The sequence below is a fragment of the Zea mays genome, chromosome 8, assembly GCF_902167145.1.
Source record: "Zea mays cultivar B73 chromosome 8, Zm-B73-REFERENCE-NAM-5.0, whole genome shotgun sequence".
Classification (NCBI taxonomy): domain Eukaryota; kingdom Viridiplantae; phylum Streptophyta; class Magnoliopsida; order Poales; family Poaceae; genus Zea; species Zea mays.
Genome location: NC_050103.1, coordinates 3,562,466 through 3,578,366, shown reverse-complemented (window position 1 = coordinate 3,578,366; position 15,901 = coordinate 3,562,466).

The following is a 15,901-nucleotide window of genomic DNA, read 5'->3' as shown; positions in this document are numbered from 1 at the left end:
TCGTGCTGCATCCTGCATAGCCGCCTCTGCAGTGTCCCTCTCGGAGATGGAATAGTGCTCCGAAACGGCCTCCGCACCCCGGAGGTCATCCTCCGGACGGCGAACTAGGCAGGTAGCCTCCCAGCGGTCCGGGTACCTCCCGCGACTGTGCTGGTAGACTACACAACGATACTCGATCGACCAGGTGTGCCGGTCGAAAGCCTGGCACAGCAAGGTGTCGAGTGCGTCGTGGAAGTGACAACCGTGAGCGGCGTCACGGGTGATGGGTCGGGCGACCCATCCTTCCGCCTCCTACGGCTCAGAGGACTCCGTGCTGTGGTCTGAGTCGTCGTCGTCGGGGTCTCCTCCAGGATCTCCACCAGTAGCTCCTCCAACAGCCGGGACGTCCCGCGGTGGTGCAGGGGGCGCCTCCAGCTGGGCCACAGAGGAACGGGGCCTCACAGATTCCACCTCTCGCTGGGGTGGGGAGGAAGAGCCCTGCTGCTCTCTGTGCTGGCGCCGACGTTCCTGCCCCTCACGCAGGCGGTGGTGCAGCCTCTCCAGGTGACTCGACTGACCAGACACGGTGCGGTGCAGAGGACGCTCCGCAAGTCGAGACGGCAGGAAAGGAATCACCGACTTACGTGCAGTGTGTCTAAGACGAGCCATCTACAAAAGACACCGTAAGCACAAGAGTAAGAGCAGAACTAATATGACAAGTGAATAAACCCAAGATAGAATAAGATAAAAATTTTAACAAGGTATAGTATAGATAGATAGTAAAACATAGGGTTGGTCGAGGTGACCGACTTTTGAAGTAACATCAGATGTCAAGGTGAGGGGGAGGGTCAATAGTCCTTAGTACGACCAGTGCTACTCTAGGTCAGCGGTCCTACAGTCAGCATGGGCTTTGATACCACTTATGTCACACCCGGTTTTGGAAGGCAAACCGAACGCGAACTATGTACGTGCCAGGATCAGAACTCACGTACACAGTGATTACATAAATGAACATCATCACACAATGCTCGAATAATAACATAAAGGAGTACTTATTACATCATGGAGTCATAGACATCCACATAGTCATTGTCTTAACAAGTAAATCAAAGTACTAGCGAAACGCAGTAAAGATAAGGCCTTCACAGGCAGCTGACTGGGGGTTGCCGCCAACCCACACCTAGAATTCGTCGTAATCTTGGAACTCCTGGAAGTCTCCTTCCACGGCTTCACCTTCTCCGGAGCAGTGGTTACAATGCGGACAACCTGGTGTTTTGTGGTAAAGCAAGGATGAGTACACATCAACGTACTCAGCAAATGTCCCGTTTGGCTGAAGTGGACTAGCTTTATGTGGGGTTAGGCTCAAGCAGTTGCTTTTAGTTGGTCAGGTATTTATCATTAGTAGAAGCCAGATTTTAGCATTAACCAACCCGTAAACCATTTCCTCATCGAGGAACAACATCATCATATTCGAACCAAAACCATAACATAATCCTTGCATCTCGAACCATCTGTATCTCTAATCAAAGAGGATCCCAAGGCTGCTCTTAACCGTGAGCACGACTGATATACCAGTTTCACTACCCTCTGCAGAGGTTGCACACTTTACCCATGAGTCATGATTCCCTTTCCACCCGGGGAGAGCTAATCCCCATTGACCACTACCTAGGTGGTCCGGCAGGGCATCACTACGTAGCTTTTACAAAGATTCCCTAGAGATCATAGCTGCCCGTTAGGTTTCTCCAGTTTGATAAACACAGTACCCCTCCCCGCAGGAGAGTGACTAACAAAGAGCAAAACGAAAGAACCTCGGCACTCAGCCTCGGCAGAGCAAGCACTGTGCCTGGACCCCATTGACGGCACGACGGCTAAGCAACTACACCTCTAGTTCATCTAATTAATCAGCTAAGGGCACCCCATTTCACCCTCATGGTTGCACTGTTATCCCGGGTGGTCTCTCAACGAACCAGTCCTTACGGAGAGGTACTCAGGAAACAGCCTGAGCCCCCTAGAGTATCACAAGATCATCAACATCATCAGGATAACAGTATCACAAATAGTCACATCATGTTCATTGATTAAGTTAAGGCAATAGCAGAGTGCTAACCATAACAGCCCATAGGGTCATCAAGGATAAAGTAAAGTGTAAAGCTAGTCAATCCTTAGGTTTCAAGTAAGTAATGCGGGGTAGTAAGTTATAAATGAATAGGACATAATGGGACAGAGGACACTTGCCTTCACCAAACTGCTGATCAGGGACTTCCTCTGCAACCTCCTCGGGAAACACAGACTGCTCGTTGTCTACGTAAAGTAATCATTCACACTATGCACTTGGGAAGATAACAATCAAAAAGCAACATGCCAAACATATGCAGCAGAGAGATCACAAGTTCATAGTTTGAAAAGGGGTAGGCACTCTGGTGTTCCCTAGGTCTGGGGTAGAGGACTATACAAAGTGATTCACTATCCACTAATCAGGTTTAAGTCAATGGTGGGATTAAATTACTACATGGTTTTAAGTTACTAAACTTAAGTGTTTAAGTCCATAAACTTAAGTAATCCAACTTTTATTAAAGTCTACCAATTTCTAATTATCTCAAATAGGGTTCCAATAGCCTTAATCCTATCCTGGTGATTAACTATTAATTGGTACATGGAAACAGCAGAGAAACATTGTTTGAATAGATAGACAAAAACATCATGAGCATTTTGCAATTTGAAGCACCTCATTTGGAGTTCATATGACAAAGTTATGAATTTTACAAGTTTGGGGATTAAAATTATACCCTAAATACCTATTTTGAATTAAATAAAAGGTCCAGGGACTTATCTGCGAGAAACCAGGGACGGCGGGCTCAAATTCCAGAAAACCGGGGGTCTCTTTAAGAAAACGCGCGGACGAAGGGGTATCGGGCTACTACGGCCGTCAGATCTAAAGCGAACGGCCAGGATTAGATCCTGCGGGCGGGCGCGCGGGCGGGCGGCGGCCTGGGCGACTGACAGGCGGGACCGGGCGGGCAGCGCGGGGCGCGGGCAGGCTGACAGGCGGGGCCGGCGGGCAGAGCGCGCGCGTGGGCAGGCTGACAGGCGGGGCCGGCGGGCAGAGCGCGCGCGCGGGCGGGCTGACAGGCGGGGCCCAAACGGCAGGGAGACGGGGTGCGGGGAAAGTGGGCCTGGGCCGCTGGATCTCCGGCGGACGGCCAGGATTGGGGTTTGGCCTGATTAAAACGGGGCCGCCCGATCTGGGACGGACGGTGGGGATCGGGTGGCCGGCCTGAGCTTATCCTACGGCTAGCTGGGGCGGCGGCGCTCGTCCCCGCGGCGGAGAACTCGCCAGAGACGAGGGGCGCGGGCGTTTGGCGGGGCTCCGAGGCGACCTGAGCGGCCGGGAAGGTTGGGGAGGGCACGGGGAATCCTCTGGTGGGGTCTGGGTCGGGGCAGGGGCACCGGAGGGGGGCGGTTCACGGCGGGGCGGCTCGGCGGCGGAATTACTCTACTCCGGCGAGGAATTACACGCGGCAGAGAGCAAAACAAGGGTCGATAGGGGCGGGAGAGGTTCCTTACCTCAAGGTGGGCTCCGGGGACTCCTCGGCGGCGGGAATGGCGCGACGGTGGCCCGGGGCGACGGTGGCGGACCTCCGCGGCTGCACGGGGAACGGCGGGTGAGCGCGAGCAGAGAGAAATAGGGAGGGGGAGAGGGAATTGGGGCGCGTCCCGGGTTGCAGACGCCGGGGCGAAGCTCACCGTGGCAACGGACACGGCGGAGCTCCAACGGCGGCCGAGAAACGAGCTCGGGACGGCGGGGATTCGTGGCGGCGGCGCTCTCGCGTGCGCGCAGCGAGGGAGAGGTGGAAGAGGGGTCCGCTAGAGCACAAATGGGGGAGGGGGCGAGGGCGAGTGGGGCTCGGGGCTCAAGTGGCCAGGGGCGGGTCAGTTGCGAGCTCCACGCGCGACGTGGGCGCGGAGAAAGCGGGCGCGCGCAGCTCGGCGGCGGTTACGCGGGGACGACGGGGCTGACAGCCCGGGCCCGCGAGCAGAGAGAGAGAGAAGAGCGGAGGCGGGCGCGCGAGAAGCGGCTGCGCTGACGGGCGGGCCCGCCAGGGCAGAGAGAGAGCGGGGGGGAGCGCGCGCGCGGGATTGGGCCGACTGGGCCGAAAGGCCGAGGGGGCGGCGGGGTTGGGCTTCTTTCCTTTTCTTTTTATTCTGAAATTTGTTTTCTCTTTTCTTTTTATTTTCTCTATTTGATTCAAATCCAAATGAGCCACAAATTCAAATTAAACTTTCCAAGAATTATGCACCAAGCAAAAGTGAAATCTAGGGTTCAACATGATGCAACCATTCATACTCCCTTAGGGTTTAACATATTAAACTATATTACCAATAAAATAAGCCCTTTTCTCCTATAAAAATGAGAAAGAAAAGGGTGAGGAAGGATGAGAAAAGGGGAGTAACACCTGAATTTGTGAATATGAGCAAAGAAATTTTATACCCCCAAATTCAGGGTGTTACAGTGGGATTCGGATTGCTCTTCGTCTGACTCCGACGACGAAGGACTCGCCGCCTCGGCCTTCAATAAGTCGTCTCTCTTCCCCAATGAGCGTCACACCTGCCTCATGGCAAAGGAGAAGAAGGTAAGTGCTCGAGATACCTCTACATGTGCTTCTTCTAGCGATGAAGAGTCTAGTGATGATGAGGTAGACTATTCTAGCTTGTTTAAAGGTCTAGATAGAACCAAGATAGAAAAAATTAATGAATTGATTGATGCATTAAATGAAAAGAATAGACTTTTAGAAAAACAAGAGGATCTCTTATATGAAGAGCATGATAAATTTGTAAGTGTGCAAAAGTCTCTTGCTTTAGAGGTTAAGAGAAATGAAATGCTTTCTTGTGAATTGTCTACTTGTCATGAAACTGTGTCTAATTTAAAGAGCATTAATGATGATTTAAATGCTAAGCTAGAAGTAGTAAATAAATCTAGTTCTTGTGTGGAACATGTTGTGATTTGCAATAGGTGTAAGGATTTTAATGTTGATGCTTGTAGTGAACATTTAATTTCCATTACTAGATTAAATGATGAAGTGGCTAGTCTTAATGCCCAACTTAAGACTAGCAAAAATGACTTTGATAAACTAAAATTTGCAAGGGATGCCTACACTGTTGGTAGACATCCCTCTATTAAGGATGGGCTTGGCTTTCGAAGGGAAGCCAAGAACTTAACAAGTCAAAGGGCTCCCATCTCCGCCAAGGACAAAGGGAAGGCCCCTATGACTAGTAATGCTCAAAGGAATCATGCTTTTATCTATAGTGATAGGAAATTTTCTAGAAATACTAATAGGAGTTATAATGCTTTTAACTCACATGCCATGATTGCTTCGAGTTCCAATTTTAATGGTAGCCTAGGAGAAATATTGTGCCTCATGCTCCTAGGAAAGTTTGTAATAAACCTACCACTGTTTTTCATACCTGCAACACTATATTTGTTCTTTCATGCAAAAATAAAAAGGTGGTTGCTAAAAAGATGGGGGCCAAATGCAAGGGAGACAAGACTTGTATTTGGGTCCCTAAGGCTATTGTTACTAACCTTGTAGGACCCAACAAGAGTTGGGTACCTAAAACCCAAGCCTAATTTGCCTTGCAGGTTTATGCATCCGGGGGCTCAAGCTGGATTATCGACAGCGGATGCACAAACCACATGACGAGGGAGAAGAAGATGTTCACCTCCTACGTCAAGAACAAAGATTCCCAAGATTCGATCATCTTTGGAGACGGGAATCAAGGCAAGGTTAAAGGACTAGGGAAGATAGCTATTTCATCCGAGCATTCCATTTCTAATGTGTTCTTAGTTGAATCGCTCGGGTATAACTTGTTGTCCGTTAGTCAACTGTGTAATATAGGTTACAATTGCTTGTTTACCAATGTAGATGTGTCTGTCTTTAGAAGGAGTGATGGTTCATTAGCTTTTAAGGGTGTACTAGATGGCAAACTCTATTTAGTTGATTTTTCGAAAGAGGAGGCCGGTCTAGATGTATGCTTAATTGCTAAGACTAGCATGGCTGGTTGTGGCATCGCCGTCTAGCACATGTTGGGATGAAGAACCTTCACAAACTTCTAAAGGGAGAACATGTGTTAGGTCTAACAAATGTGTTTTTCGAGAAAGATAGACCTTGTGCAGCTTGTCAAGCAGGCAAATAGGTGGGAAATCCTCATCACAGCAAGAATGTGATGACCACATCAAGACCTCTAGAGCTACTGCATATGGACCTCTTCGGACCCGTCGCCTATCTCAGTATCGGGGGAAGTAAGTATGGTCTAGTTATTGTTGATGATTTTTCCCGCTTCACTTGGGTATTCTTTTTGCAGGATAAAACAGAAACCCAAGGGACCCTTAAGCGCTTTCTAAGGCGAGCTCAAAACGAATTTGAGCTCAAGGTGAAAAAGATTAGAAGCGACAACGGGTCCGAGTTCAAGAACCTTCAAGTGGAGGAGTACCTTGAGGAGGAAGGAATCAAGCACGAGTTCTCCGCTCCCTACACACCACAGCAAAATGGTGTGGTAGAGAGAAAGAACATGATGCTCATAGACATGGCGAGGACAATGCTTGGAGAATTCAAGACGCCCGAGCGGTTTTGGTCGGAAGCTGTGAACACAGCTTGCCACGCCATAAACCAGGTCTACCTTCATCGCCTCCTCAAGAAGACATCGTACGAACTTCTAACCGGTAACAAACCCAACGTTTCATATTTTCGAGTTTTTGGGAGTAAATGCTACATTCTAGTGAAGAAAGGTAGGAATTCAAAATTTGCTCCCAAAGCTGTAGAAGGGTTTTTGTTAGGTTATGACTCAAATACAAAGGCGTATAGAGTCTGCAACAAATCATCGGGTTTGGTTAAAGTCTCTAGCGACGTTGTATTTGATAAAACTTATGGCTCTCCAAGAGAGCAAGTTGATCTTGATGATGTAGATGAGGATGATGTTTCAACGGACGCAATTCGCACCATGGCGATTGGAGATGTGCGACCAAAGGAACACAAGGAGCAAGATCAGCCTTCTTCCTCAACGATGGTGCATTCCCCAACTCAAGATGACGAATAGGTCCCTCAAGATGAGGCGTGTGATCAAGGGGGAGCACAGGATGTCCAAGATGAGGAGGAAGAAGTACCACAGGCCCCTCCAACTCAAGTTCGAGCGACGATTCAAAGGAATCATCCCATCGACCAGATATTGGGTGATATTAGCAAGGGAGTAACCACTCGCTCTAGATTAGCTAATTTTGTGAGCATTACTCTTTTGTCTCTTCTATTGAGCCTTTCAGGGTAGAAGAGGCCTTGCTAGATCCGGACTGGGTGTTGGCCATGCAGGAAGAGCTCAACAACTTCAAGCGAAATGAAGTTTGGACACTGGTGCCACGTCCCAAGCAAAACGTTGTGGGAACCAAGTGGGTGTTCCGCAACAAACAGGACGAGCACGGGGTGGTTACAAGGAACAAGGCTTGACTTGTAGCAAAAGGTTATGCCCAAGTCGCAGGTTTGGACTTTGAGGAGACTTTTGCTCCTGTGGCTAGGCTAGAGTCGATTCGTGTTTTATTAGCCTATGTCGCTCACCATTCTTTCAGGTTGTTCTAAATGGACGTGAAGAGCGCTTTCCTCAATGGGCCAATCAAAGAGGAGGTGTACGTGGAGCAACCCCCTGGCTTTGAGGATGAATGGTACCCCGACCACGTGTGTAAGCTCTCTAAGGCGCTCTATGGACTTAAGCAAGCCCCAAGAGCATGGTATGAATGCCTTAGAGACTTTCTAATTGCTAATGCTTTCAAGGTTGGGAAAGCCGATTGAAAGGGAAATGTGCCCTTGGGCCATTTCTAAGTATTTTGGTGATTTAGTGACCAACACAAGTGCCTAAGTGTAAAAAGGTGGACCAAGTACAAATCAAGGGTAAAGGTATGTTTCTCAGACTTAGTACATTGTTTTAGAGACTAATGTATTGTGTCTAAGTGCTGGAAACAGAAAAAATCGAGTTGGAGAAGAGATGGCTCGAGCAGCCAAAGTCTGCTCAGTCTGGGTGCACCGGACTGTCCGGTGGTGCACCGGACAGTGTCCGGTGCGCCAGGCTGGCTCGAGGGAAAAGGCTGCTCTCGGGACTTCGACGGCGGTGTACGACTATAATTCACCGGACTGTCCGGTGGTGCACCGGACTGTCCGGTGGGCTGCTCACAGGCGAACTCGTCGCTCTCGGGAAGTCATCGTCGACGTACGGCTATAATTCACTGGACTGTCCGGTGTGCACCGGACTGTCCGGTGAGCCAACGGTCGGCAGGGCCAACGGTCGGCCGCGCGATCTGCGCGGGACACGTGGCCGAGCCAACGGCTAGAAGGGGGCACCAGTCTGTCCGGTGTGCACCGGACATGTCCGGTGCGCCAACGGCTCTCTGGCTACCAACGGTCGACTGCGCCATTTTTGGAAGGAAATTGGGCACCGGACAGTGTCCGGTGCGCACCGGACTGTCCGGTGCGCCAGTCGACAGAAGGCAAGATCAGCCTTCCTTGATTGCTCTCAACGGCTCCTAGCTGCCTTGGGGCTATAAAAGGGACCCCTAGGCGCATGGAGGAGTACACCAAGCATTCCTACAACATTCCTAAGCACCAAGACATCGATTTCGCGCATTCGTTTCATTGTGATAGCATATAGAGCTCTAGTGGAGTTGTGAACTCATTGAGTTGTGTTGCGAGCTCTTGTTGCGACTTGTGTGTGTATTGACACTCTGATTCTTGTGTCTTGTGTGCGTTGCTAATCCCTCCCTTGCTCCGTGTTCTTTGTGAATTTCAAGTGTAAGGGCGAGAGGCTCCAAGTTGTGGAGATTCCTCGCAAACGGGATTGAGAAAAAGCAAGCAAAACACCGTGGTATTCAAGTGGGTCTTTGGACCGCTTGAGAGGGGTTGATTGCAACCCTCGTCCGTTGGGACGCCACAACGTGGAGTAGGCAAGCGTTGGTCTTGGCCGAACCACGGGATAACCACCGTGCCATCTCTGTGATTGATCCTTGTTGGTTATTGTGTTTTGTTGAGGATTCCTCTCTAGCCACTTGGCAATTATTGTGCTAACGATTAACCAAGTTTTGTGGCTTAAGTTTTCAAGTTTCACAGGATCACCTATTCACCCCCCCCTCTAGGTGCTCTCAATTGGTATCAGAGCCGTTCTCTTCACAAAGGGACTAACCGCCCGAAGAGATGGATCCTAAGGGGAAGGGTATCGTGATCAACGATAAAGAGAAGGAATCCTTCGTCAACGAGCCGAAGGACGACAAGCCTACCGACTCCGGCTCGGGCCATAGACGGAAGGAAGGGAAGAAGAAGAAGACGAGGCGCATCAAGGAGATCGTCTACTACGACGACAGCGATGAGTCTACTTCTTCCCAAAAGGACGACGACCACAACGACTACGAGAGAAGGAAACCGGTTAATTCGAACTTTTCTTTTGACTACTCTCGTATTCCACAAAGTTCAAATTCACATTTGCTCTCCATTCCACTCGGCAAGCCTCCACACTTTGATGGGGAGGACTACGGATTTTGGAGCCACAAAATGCGTAGTCACCTATTCTCTCTCCATCCTAGTATCTGGGAGATTGTAGAGAGTGGAATGCACTTTGATAGTTCAGATAGTCCCATGTTCATTAATGAACAAATTCATAAGAATGCACAAGCTACTACTGTTCTTCTAGCTTCATTGTGCAGGGATGAATACCACAAAGTGAGCGGCTTGGATAACGCCAAGCAGATCTGGGACACCCTCAAGATTTCTCATGAGGGGAACGATGTCACCTTGCTCACCAAGATGGAGTTGGTGGAGGGCGAGCTTGGACGGTTCGCGATGATATGGGCGAGGAGCCGACACAAACATACAACCGGCTCAAGACCCTTATTAACAAAATAAGGAGCTACGGAAGCACGCGATGGACGGACCACGACGTCGTCCGACTAATGCTAAGGTCCTTTACCGTTCTTGATCCTCATTTGGTGAATAATATTCGTGAGAATCCCAGGTACACCAAAATGTCGCCCAAAGAAGTCCTTGGAAAATTCGTAAGCGGGCGAATGATGATCAAGGAGGCAAGGTACGTGGACGACGCTCTAAACGGTCCAATCAATGAGCCTCAACCCGTTGCTCTCAAGGCAACAAGGAGCAAGGAGGCGTTACCCAGCAAGGTAGCACAAATTGAGGCGGCCGGGCTTAATGATGAAGAGATGGCCCTCATCATCAAGAGATTCAAGACGGCGCTAAAGGGTCGCAAGGGACAGCCAAGCAAGACCAAAGCCAAGGGGAAGCGCTCATGCTTCAAATGCGGTAAGCTTGGTCATTTTATTGCTAACTGTCCCGACAATGATATTGATCAGGATCAAGGGAACAAGAGGGAGAAAAAGAAGAACTATAAGAAGGTAAAGGGCGAGGCACATCTAGGAAAGGAGTGGGATTCGGATTGCTCCTCCTCCGACTCCGACAATGAAGGACTCGCCGCCACCGCCTTCAATAAGTCCTCCCTCTTCCCCAACGAGCGTCACACATGCCTTATGGCAAGGGAGAAGAAGGTAAGTACTCGAAACTCTACTTATGCTTCTTCAAGTGAGGACGAATCTAGTGATGAGGATGAAATAGATTATTCATGTTTATTTAAGGGCCTAGATAGAACCAAGGTAGATAAAATTAATGAGTTGATTGATGCCTTGAATGATAAGAATAGGCTTTTAGAAAAACAAGAGGACTTGTTGTATGAAGAACATGACAAATTTTTAGAAGCACAAAAATCTCATGCCTTAGAAGTTAAGAGAAACGAAATGCTTTCTTGTGAATTATCTTCTTGCCATGAAACAATTTCTAGCTTAAGGAGCATTAATGATGATTTGAATGCTAAGTTAGAAATAGCTAGTAAATCAACAACTTGTGTAGAAATGTTGTAATTTGCAATAGATGTAAAGAGTTTGATATTGATGCTTGTAGTGAACACATAGCTTCTATTGCAAAATTAAATGATGAAATGGCTAGTCTTAATGCCCAACTTAAGGCTAGCAAAAGTGATTTTGATAAACTAAAATTTGCTAGGGATGCCTACACGATTGGTAGACACCCCTCCATTAAGGATGGGCTTGGCTTCAAGAGGGAAGCCAAGAACTTAACAAGCCATAAGGCTCCCATCTCTGCCAAGGAGAAAGGGAAGGCCCCTATGGCAAGTAGTACTAAAAAGAACCATGCTTTTATGTACAATGATAGAAGACAGTCTCATAGGAGTTGTAATGCTTTTAATTCACATGCCTATGATTCTTATGCTATGTATGCTTCCAGTTCTTCCTATATGCATTGTAGAGATATGCCTAGGAAAAATATTCATCATGTGCCTAGAAAGAATTTTGTTCATGCTTCTAGGAAAGTTATGAATGGTCCCTCTACAATTTATCATGCTTTGAATGCTTCCTTTGCTATTTGTAGAAAAGATAGGAAGATAGTTGCTAGGAAATTAGGGGCAAAATGCAAGGGTGATAAAACTTGCATTTGGGTCCCTAAGGAAATTGTGACTAACCTTGTAGGACCCAACAAGAGTTGGGTACCTAAGACCCAAGCCTAAATTTGCCTTGCAGGTTTATGCATCCGGGGGTTCAAGCTGGATTATCGACAGCGGATGCACAAACCATATGACGGGGGAGAAGAAGATGTTCACCTCCTACGTCAAGAATAAGGATTCCCAAGATTCAATCATATTCGGTGATGGGAACCAAGGCAAGGTGAAAGGTTTAGGCAAGATTGCAATATCAAATGAGCATTCTATCTCTAATGTGTTTTTAGTGGAGAGTCTTGGATATAATTTACTATCTGTTAGTCAATTATGTAATATGGGATATAATTGTTTATTTACAAATGTAGATGCGTCTGTCTTTAGAAGATGTGATGGTTCACTAGCTTTTAAGGGTGTACTAGACGGCAAACTTTACTTAGTTGATTTTGCAAAAGAAGAGGCCGGTCTAGATGCATGCTTAATGGCTAAGACTTGCATGGGCTGGTTGTGGCATCGCCGCTTAGCACATGTGGGGATGAAGAACCTCCACAAGCTTCTAAAGGGAGAACACGTGATAGGTCTAACCAATGTTCATTTTGAAAAAGATAGACCTTGTGCAGCTTGTCAAGCAGGTAAACAAGTGGGAGGAGCACATCACAGCAAGAATGTGATGACCACGTCAAGACCTCTGGAGCTGCTGCATATGGACCTCTTCGGACCCGTCGCCTATCTGAGCATAGGAGGAAGTAAGTATGGTCTAGTTATTGTTGATGACTTTTCCCGCTTCACTTGGGTGTTCTTTTTGCAGGATAAGTCTAAAACCCAAGGGACCCTCAAGCGCTTCCTCAGGAGAGCTCAAAATGAGTTTGAGCTCAAAGTAAAGAAGATAAGGAGCGACAACGGGTTCGAATTCAAGAATCTTCAAGTGGAGGAGTTCCTTGAGGAGGAGGGGATCAAGCACGAGTTCTCCGCTCCCTACACACCTCAGCAAAATGGTGTGGTAGAGAGGAAGAACAGGACGCTCATAGATATGGCGAGGACTATGCTTGGAGAGTTCAAGACCCCCGAGTGCTTTTGGTCGGAAGCCGTGAACACGGCTTGCCACGCCATCAACAGGGTCTACCTTCACCGCCTCCTCAAGAAGACTTCATATGAGCTGCTGACTGGTAACAAACCAAATGTATCGTACTTTCGTGTATTTGGGAGTAAATGCTACATTCTAGTGAAGAAGGGTAGGAATTCCAAATTTGCTCCCAAAGCCGTAGAAGGGTTTTTATTAGGTTATGATTCAAATACAAAGGCGTATAGGGTCTTCAACAAATCATCGGGTTTGGTTGAAGTCTCTAGCGACGTTGTATTTGATGAAACTAATGGCTCTCCAAGAGAGCAAGTTGTTGATCTTGATGATATAGATGAAGAAGACGTTCCAACGGCCGCGATATGCACCATGGCGATTAGAGATGTACGGCCTCAGGAACAATTGGAGCAAGATCAACCGTCTTCCTCAACTATGGTGCATCCCCCAACCCAAGATGACGAACAGGTACCTCGAGTGGAGGCGCTTGATCAAGGGGGAGCACAGGATGATCAAGTTGAAGAGGAAGAAGCACCTCAGGCACCTCCAACCCAAGTTCGAGCGACGATCCAAAGGGATCATCCCGTCGACCAAATTTTGGGTGATATTAGCAAGGGAGTAACTACTCGTTCAAGATTAGTTAATTTTTGTGAGCATTACTCCTTTGTCTCTTCTATTGAGCCTTTCAGGGTAGAAGAGGCCTTGCTAGATCCGGACTGGGCGTTGGCCATGCAGGAGGAACTCAACAATTTTAAGCGCAATGAAGTTTGGACACTGGTGCCTCGCCCCAAGCAAAATGTTGTGGGAACCAAGTGGGTGTTCCGCAACAAACAGGACGAGCACGGGGTGGTGACAAGGAACAAGGCTCGACTTGTGGCAAAAGGTTATGCCCAAGTCGCAGGTTTGGACTTTGAGGAGACGTTTGCTCCTGTGGCTAGGCTAGAATCAATTCGTATTTTGCTAGCATATGCCGCTCACCATTCTTTCAGGTTGTACCAAATGGATGTGAAGAGCGCTTTCCTCAACGGGCCGATCAAAGAGGAGGTGTACGTGGAGCAACCCCCTGGCTTCGAGGATGAACGGTACCCCGACCACGTGTGTAAGCTCTCTAAGGCGCTCTATGGACTTAAGCAAGCCCCAAGAGCATGGTATGAATGCCTTAGAGACTTTTTAATTGCTAATGCTTTCAAGGTTGGGAAAGCCGATCCAACTCTTTTTACTAAGACTTGCGATGGTGATCTTTTTGTGTGCCAAATTTATGTCGATGACATAATATTTGGTTCTACTAACCAAAAGTCTTGTGAAGAGTTTAGCAGGGTGATGACGCAGAAATTCGAGATGTCGATGATGGGCGAGTTGAACTACTTCATTGGGTTCCAAGTGAAGCAACTCAAGGACGGCACCTTCATCTCCCAAACGAAGTACACGCAAGATTTGTTAAAGCGGTTTGGGATGAAGGACGCCAAGCCCGCAAAGACGCCAATGGGAACTGACGGACACACTGACCTCAACAAAGGAGGTAAGTCCGTTGATCAAAAAGCATACCGGTCCATGATAGGTTCTTTGCTTTATTTATGTGCTAGTAGACCGGATATTATTCTTAGCGTATGCATGTGTGCTAGATTTCAATCTGATCCTAAGGAGTGTCACTTAGTGGCTGTGAAGCGAATTCTTCGATATTTAGTCGCTACGCCTTGCTTCGGGATCTGGTATCCAAAGGGGTCTAACTTTGACTTGATTGGGTACTCAGATTCTGACTATGCTGGATGTAAGGTCGATAGGAAGAGTACATCGGGGACGTGCCAATTCTTAGGAAGGTCCCTGGTGTCATGGAACTCTAAGAAACAAACCTCCGTTGCCCTATCCACCGCTGAGGCCGAGTACGTTGCCGCAGGACAGTGTTGCACGCAACTGCTTTGGATGAGGCAAACCCTCCGGGACTTTGGCTACAATCTGAGCAAAGTCCCACTCCTATGTGACAATGAGAGTGCTATCCGAATAGCGGAAAATCCTGTTGAGCACAGCCGCACAAAGCACATTGACATCCGGCATCACTTTTTAAGAGACCACCAGCAAAAGGGGGATATCGAAGTGTTTCATGTTAGCACCGAGAACCAGCTAGCCGATATCTTTATCAAGCCTCTAGATGAGAAGACCTTTTGCAGGCTGCGAAGTGAGCTAAATGTCCTAGATTCGTGGAACTTGGATTGAATTGTAGCATACATGTGTTTATGCCTTTGATCATGTTCATTCTGCATTTCGTTGCTTATTGTAGTGCTCAAGTTGTACAAACACTCCCTGGACCTCACAAGTCCGTTTTGCAAGTGATGCACATATTTAGGGGGAGTTGTGCTACAACTTGACCCTTTGAGACTAACCATGTACTTGAGTTTGGTTGTTTTAGCCTCAAAGGAGGATTGAAAGGGAAAAGGTGGACTTGGACCATGCAAGACTTCCACTGCACTCCGATGAAAAGAGTAACTTTTCCAAGTTCATCTTTATACTCTTATTGCCTTTGTGTTCTCATTTGAAGTTTTTGGTGAGGCAATGGGTTAAAAGGGCCAAGATTGATCCCGTTTTGGTGCTTGATGCCAAAGGGGGAGAAAATAAAGGCCAAAGCAATAGATGGATCAGCTACCACTTGAAGAAATTTTGAAAATAGTAGATTAGAGCTTTTGGTTTGTCAAAACTCTTTTATTGTCTCTTATGTCAAAAGTTGGCCTCTTGTGGGGAGAAGTGTTGATTATGGGAAAAAGGGGGAGTTTTTGAAATCCTTGATCAAATTTCTTTGGAAAACCTCTCTTTATGTCTCTACAAGTGGTTTTGACTTAGAGATAGGAATTTGAGTTTGATTTGCAAAAACAAACCAAGTGGTGGCATAGAGTGATCCATATATGTCAAATTTGAATCAAAATAATTTGAGTTTTTATTTGAAGTGATTTTGTACTTGTTCTACTTGCTTTATGTTGTGTTGGCATAAATCACCAAAAAGGGGGAGATTGAAAGGGAAATGTGCCCTTGGGCCATTTCTAAGTATTTTGGTGATTTAGTGACCAACACAAGTGCCTAAGTGTAAAAAGGTGGACAAAGTACAAATCAAGGGTAAAGGTATGTTTCTCAGACTTAGTACATTGTTTTAGAGACTAATGTATTGTGTCTAAGTGCTGGAAACAGAAAAAATCGAGTTGGAGAAGAGATGGCTCGAGCAGCCAAAGTCTGCTCAGTCTGGGTGCACCGGACTGTCCGGTGGTGCACCGGACAGTGTCCGGTGCGCCAGGCTGGCTCGAGCGAAAAGGCTGCTCTCGG